The sequence below is a fragment of the Gekko japonicus genome, unplaced genomic scaffold, assembly GCF_001447785.1.
Source record: "Gekko japonicus isolate JY-2015 unplaced genomic scaffold, Gekko_japonicus_V1.1 scaffold2209, whole genome shotgun sequence".
NCBI classification, from domain to species: domain Eukaryota; kingdom Metazoa; phylum Chordata; class Lepidosauria; order Squamata; family Gekkonidae; genus Gekko; species Gekko japonicus.
In genome coordinates this window covers 111,225-118,200 of record NW_015161469.1, presented here as the reverse complement: position 1 = coordinate 118,200, position 6,976 = coordinate 111,225, and positions in this window count along the sequence as shown.

The following is a 6,976-nucleotide window of genomic DNA, read 5'->3' as shown; positions in this document are numbered from 1 at the left end:
CCGATCTCTTCTTCTTCTCTTCTAAAAATAATGTTGTTGAAGAGGTTCCAGCAGGGGTCTTGTTGTAGAAAAAGAGCTGCCGGAGCTCATTAGCATAACTTATTTGCATATGCCACGCCCCCTGACATCACCGGAAGTGACAGAAGGCCACACCCCCTGACATCACCGGAAGTGTGTCAGAAGGCCCGGCTACTTACCCTCCTGTTTCATCCTCATTCCCAAACGGAATGAGGATCGAAGCAGAGGGCGGGGTAAAGAACGGGGCGGGGCTTCACCACGTGACCGCCCCGCCTAGAGCTCTCTCAGCCCCACCTATCTCACAGGGTGTCTGTTGTGGGGAGGGGAAGGGAAAGGAGTTTGTAAGCCACTCTGAGACTCCCTTGGGTAGTAAAGGGCAGGGTTTAAATCCGATCTCTTCTTCTTCTCTTCTAAAAATAATTTTGTTGACGAGGTTCCAGAACTCCATTCCGGTGCATTCCCGCAGGGGGAAGAAAAGCACCCCGATTGTACTGACTCACTCTGTGTGATCCGCCTTGAGTCGCTGTGAAAAATAATGTCAATGAATTTTTTAAAAACGTAGGCAGCATTACATCATTTATCTGTTTAGCACACTGAATTTACTGATACCCAAATGGAATTGGTGGAGCATCAATCTATCTGCCTCCTCCTGCTTCTTAATTGGTGTAGTGGTTAAGTGCGCAGACTCTAATCTGGGAGAACGGGGTTTGATTCCCCACTCCTCCACTTGCACCTGGCTGGATGACCTTGGGCAAGCCGTAGTTCTGACAAGAGCTGTCCTTGAAAAAGAGCAGTTTCTATCAGAGCTCTCTCAGCTCCAGCTACCTCACAGGGTGTCTGTTGTGGGGAGGGGAAGGGAAAGGAGTTTGTAAGCCGCTCTGAGACTCCAAGTTAAGGGCGGGGTATAAATCCAATCTCTTCTTCTTCTTTTTAATTTACTAGTTTTAAGCAGATTACTAAAATATTGACCAAAGCTCGGCCCCGTTTGAACGGCTGCAAAAAAGGAGCAGAAGAAAAATTGTCTGAGGAAACGGAAGACGGCACAAAATCACGGGTTTGACGTGCACTGAGGGGAGGGGGGTTGACGCGGGAGATTTGGCTGGGCCTGAAACCACAGGGCCACAACACTGGGAAATGATTGGGCTGTCTGCACAGCTATGTCCTAGTTTTCCTGTTCTCAGAGAAGACCAAAGCGTTCTCCGGGGTGCAGCACGCGTCTGGGGCATCTGTGGTTTTTCTTACTTCTGCTGGGAAAAGGACAGATTGTGCGTTGCGGAGTTTGTAAGGCGCTCTGAGACTCCAAGTGAAGGGCGGGGTATAAATCCAATCTCTTCTCTTCTTCTCTTCTTCCCTAGAAGGGAGCCCTTTGTAGGGCCCACCCCATTGAAAGGAAATCAAGAGGTGTGTTTTAAAAAAAAATAATTGCAAGAAGGGAAAAAGGAAATAAGTGTGTGAAAGTTCACTGGCTGCTTAATTGCAAGGGGTTCCTCACAACCCCATGTGTAAACACCACCTTGTCAATAGCTCAGAGGCTTCAGTGTGTTAATTAATGATTTACTCGCACTGACCTTTGACCCCCGTGGTAAATAAAAGGGATTTAGCTTGCTTCTATTAACTCCCGGGTTTACTCAGCAGAAAGCGAGAGGCTATAAGGGCTCCCGCTTTCCCTCCTACCAGTGTTCCCTCTAAGATGGATTAGTGTGAGCTAGCTCACCGGTTTTTGGCCTCCGGCTCACAGGTTTTTGTCTCCGCTCAGGAAGGAGGGCTCCAGAGCAAACACATTTATGCAGGAGCCAAATGGCTTGTTCACAGCTGTAATGCCAGTAGTTCACAAAGTGGAATTTTTGCTCACAAGACTCCGTAGCTTAGAGGGAACATGGCCCGCTCCTACCAATGTCTGTCCCTGGGAAGGGAGCAGAGCTGAGTGTGTGTGAGCTGGCTCACAGCTTTTTAGCCTCTGGCTCACACATTTTTGTCTTAGCTCAGGAAGGAGGGCTCCAGAGCAGTGTTCTCTCTAAGCTGAGTTAGTGTGAGCTAGCTCACAGTTTTTTAGCCTCTGGCTCACACGTTTTTGTCTCCGCTCAGGAAGGAGGGCTCCAGAGCAGTGTTCTCTCTAAGCTGAGTTAGTGTGAGCTAGCTCACAGTTTTTTAGCCTCTGGCTCACACGTTTTTGTCTCCGCTCAGGAAGGAGGGCTCCAGAGCAGTGTTCTCTCTAAGCTGAGTTAGTGTGAGCTAGCTCACAGTTTTTTAGCCTCTGGCTCACACGTTTTTGTCTCCGCTCAGGAAGGAGGGCTCCAGAGCAGTGTTCTCTCTAAGCTGAGTTAGTGTGAGCTAGCTCACAGTTTTTTAGCCTCTGGCTCACACGTTTTTGTCTCCGCTCAGGAAGGAGGGCTCCAGAGCAAACACATTTATGCAGGAGCCAAATGGCTTGTTCACAGCTGTAATGCCAGTAGTTCACAAAGTGGAATTTTTGCTCACAAGACTCCGTAGCTTAGAGGGAACATTGCCCGCTCCTACCAATGTCTGTCCCTGGGTAGGGAGAAAAGCTGAGTTTGTGTGAGCTGGCTCACAGCTTTTTAGCCTCTGGCTCACACATTTTTTGTCTTAGCTCAGGAAGGAGGGCTCCAGAGCAGTGTTCTCTCTAAGCTGAGTTAGTGTGAGCTAGCTCACAGTTTTTTAGCCTCCGGCTCACACACTTTTGCCTTAGCTCAGGGAGGAGGGCCCCACATCAAACTAATTGATGCAGCAGCCCAATCGCTCGCTCACAACTTTAATGCCAGTAGCTCGCAAAGTAGAATTTTTGCTCACGAGACTCCACCGCTTAGAGGGAACATTAGAAGTCTCTTTCTGTGTTATCTTGAGTGCAGCGAAGCCGATTGATTGGAGTGGGAGGATGAAGCACCTGCTGAAATCTCTCCGGTTGAAATGCCAGATCTAAACAATGCTTCATTCTTCTTATTATTATTTTGGTCTGGATCCTATTAAGTTCAAGATATGTTGTGACTCTGAGCCTGGCTGAACATGGTGGGACTTAATCCCAGGGGAATGCGCATGGGATGTGTGCTGCTAGTTCCTCAGCTTCCATGGTTTCCACCCTGTTCTCTGGACCTTGATAGCTGGTGGTCTTTGAGAGTCTCTCATCCAATTGCTAGCCAGGGCTGACCTGGCTTGTCTTCTGAGATCTGACAAGATTGGGCTAGCCTGGGCCATTCAGGTCTGGACGGCTCACATTGGTGGAAAGTGCCGTCAAATTGCAGCCAACTTATGGTGACCCTGTAGGGTCTTCAAGGCAAGAGACCAACAAACGTGGTTTGCCATTGCCCGCCTCTGTGTCGCAACCCTGGGCTTCCTTGGCACTCTGTGTGAAGAAATGCATTTTTTTTTCCTCCTGGGAAGTTTGAAAGGAGAAAAACCTCCACTTGGTGTTTTAGCAGGTCCCCCACCCCACCCCACCCCAGGCAGAGAACAGGTTGGGAAGGAGGAAGTCAGTCAATGGCTTTCCAGGCTCACCTCAGCTACCTCTTAAGAAATGCTAATAGGTCTAGCTAGAGACAATGGGATGGCCAAGACCCCCCCCTTTTCTTTCCCCTTCAGGTAGGGAACAGAGGTTTGGAGGCATGAAATGCTAGAGGGACACCAGGAAAGAAATGTTTAGAATTTTCAGGAAAAGCTTCTCTGACCTGGCCTGACAGGGTCAGTGGGAGGAGAAACAGATATGGTAAAAACTCCTTGCAACTGGAAGGAGGTCTCTTTTCCTTGGGTGCAGCATGCATGAGTGCACACAGTCCTCTCCACTGGTAAGGCAGCCTTTGACCACGTGCTTGCCTCAAGAGCTGGAGCAAGCTTCAAGGTAATGAGAATTCTATAGGGATCTCTAACATCCTAAGCAAAAGGAGCCTGTCCTATTTTAACATCTGATAGGGCATGTATAGAGAGAGGGACGGAGGATTTGTGTTTTACCCGCTACTTTTGGAATAATAGAATCACAGAGCTGGGAGGGGGCCATACAGGCCATGTAGTGAAAACCCCTGCTCAATGCAGGATCAACCTAGAGTATCCCTGACAAGTGTTTGTCCAGCCACTGATTAAAGACTGCCAAAGAGGGGGAGCTCACACCTCCCAAGGCAGCTGACTCCACTGTTGCACAGCTTTCTGGGTCTGGTGCGATGCTAAAAGAATGCTTGTAAACTGTTTCTTTTAAATAAATACTTTATAACTTTTGATGCTGGTAGTGGCTCTCTGTACCACATAGACTTCCACTGTCTTGGACACACTGATTTTAAAGGAGCAGGCAAGCAGTTGGCAAATGGCTGTTCCTCCAGGGGTGCATAAGGCCATAAACTGCCCATGTGGTGACCCGGTGCTGGGCAGTGGGAGCAGGCCCGTAGCCAGGATTTTATCATTCAGGGGGCCTTTAAATAAGTCAGGGAGCCCTGATATAACAATATATATATATATATTTAAAAAAAATAAAAACTCTCTTTTGTGGCATTCGCACTCTGTCTGCCTATGCGGGGAAGCAAGCCACACTTGGGGAAGGGGTGGGTAGTTCTCTGGGCAGCTCAGAGAGCCAAGGGGCTGGATAGAAGTCATGGGGCCTTGGCAGGAAGTCAGGGGTGCAGGCCCCGAAACACCCCACTGTAGCTACAGGCCTGAGTGGGAGACACAGAGGCAGAACTGGGAAGAGAAGCTGGGAGTCCTGATCCTCCCAGTGTGCAATTCCATATAAAGGTCAGGTGGTGGTGGCAGGCTGCCTGAGAGTAGAAGAAAAGCCCAGTTTTTGAGGAAAAACTGGGAGGGCAGGGCAGATTAGGGCATGCCGGCAAGAGCAGGTGCGTTCCGCCACCTATCCAAGTACTAACCGGGGTTGTCCCTGATTACCTACAGAGATCTAATGAGATCGGGCCATCCAGGCTATGGTTTCAAATTGCCACCCAGAAGGTCCCCAGACGTGGCTGACAGTCCAGGGCTCTTTTTGTAGAAAAAGCCCAGCCTGCTCAATGCAGGATCAACCTAGAGTATCCCCAACAAGTGTTTGTCCAGCCGCTGATTAAAGACTGCCAGGGAGGAGGAGCTCACACTTCCCAAGGCAGCTGATTCCACTGTTGCACAACTTTCTGGGTCTGGTGCGATGCTAAAAGAATGCTTGTAAACTGTTTCTTTTAAATAAATACTTTATAACTTTTGATGCTGGTAGTGGCTCTCTGTACCACATAGACTTCCACTGTCTTGGACACACTGATTTTAAAGGAGCAGGCAAGCAGTTGGCAAATGGCTGTTCCTCCAGGGGTGCATAAGGCCATAAACTGCCCATGTGGTGACCCGGTGCTGGGCAGTGGGAGCAGGCCCGTAGCCAGGATTTTATCATTCCAAACAGAGCTCTGACGAAAGAGCAGCTTGAAGATGCTTTGTTCAGAATGACACCCAATGGACAATTTTTTGTGTTTTCTCAGGTTGATGCGGCAGTGGGAATCTGAAGACCCCCCACTGTTATTCCAATTCCCAGTTTATACAAGTAAACCCCAAATCCACTGACTAAATATTCTCTTGTGCGGGTTCTATTGGGACCGCTGCCGCAGAGCACTGTGCATATTTAATTTTTTATCTGGATTTTCCAGATAAGTCTGCCATCCAATCCCAGACCCAATTTATGAGATTCAGACAGAGAATCACATCTGAGCAAATCCTATCTCTTCTCTTTCCCCCCCACCCCCGAAAATCATGTGGAGTGAAACACAGGTTTCCTCCAATAAGTAATGTTGGTGAAAATCCGCATTATCCCGCTAAGACTGAGATAAACTCAATCCTCATTTTGGAACACAGCTAGATGCGCCCATGCCGACTTGAGATGCTTTTGTGTTTATTAGACAGGGCTCTTGTATTTTCCACCTGCATAATATCGTAATAATTTCCCATCTTGGCTCAGGCCTCTCTGATCATATTCTTCTTCTCCTTCTTCTTGAAAGAGATTGGATTTATACCCCGCCTTTCACTACCGGAAGGAGTCTCAAAGCGGCTTACAATTCCTTTCTCTTCCCCTCCCCACAACAGACACCCTGGGAGGTAGGTGGGTCTGAGAGAGCTCTCTCAAGAACTGCTCCTAAGAGAGAGCAGCTCTGTATGTATGACTGACCCAAGGTCACACCAGCAGCATAGCCTTATCCCCGCCATGTTGAGAGGCCCACCCTGCAGTGCTGACTCGACATGGCTATGTCAATACATTCCCATGCACAACATCTATGAATTTTTAAGGCCCCTTCTTGATTGAAAGAGGCTGGTTCAAGACTGACCCCCCTAGGGACTGGGTAAGGTTGGTGGAAGGAGGGAACCTTGCATTCTTTCCCACTGTTAACCACAACAGGGACGTGAGAGTTGGAGGGCTTCTAGTGTCCCAACAGTAGAAGGTCTTCAAGTGTCCTGGCCCCACTGCTGGACCTCCTGATGGCACCTGGTATTTTTGGCCACTGTGTGACACAGAGTGTGGGACTAGATGATCCATTGGCCTGATCCAACATTGGCTTCTCTTATGTTCTTATGAGAACCTCAAGGATTAAGGAAACTAAGAATTGTACACAAAGTGAGAATCCCTTGGAGGCAAGGAAGGAAAAAAATGAGCTGAAGAGAGAGGATAGTTAAGGAGAGAGGAAAGGAACCAAGCTTTTGCAAAAAAAATGATTTTTAATTTATTTTTTTAGAACTGAATGAGATGTGACGCTTTATGTAATACTCCCGGCCAATCAGGAAGCCAAGTCGGAGAACCAATCAGGATTGCAGGATTGCTTTGCCAGTTCAGGCTGTGGGCCATCTAATCCAGCTTTGTGCTTTCAGTATTAGCCAGCTAGATATCCACCCAAGGGTGTAGACTTTCCAATTTCCCGGGGGGGGCTGGGGCTGGGCCAGAGGCATTGCTTTGCTAGGAGCAAGGGTGGCTCCCGGGGGAGGCTGAGCAGCTTCCTGA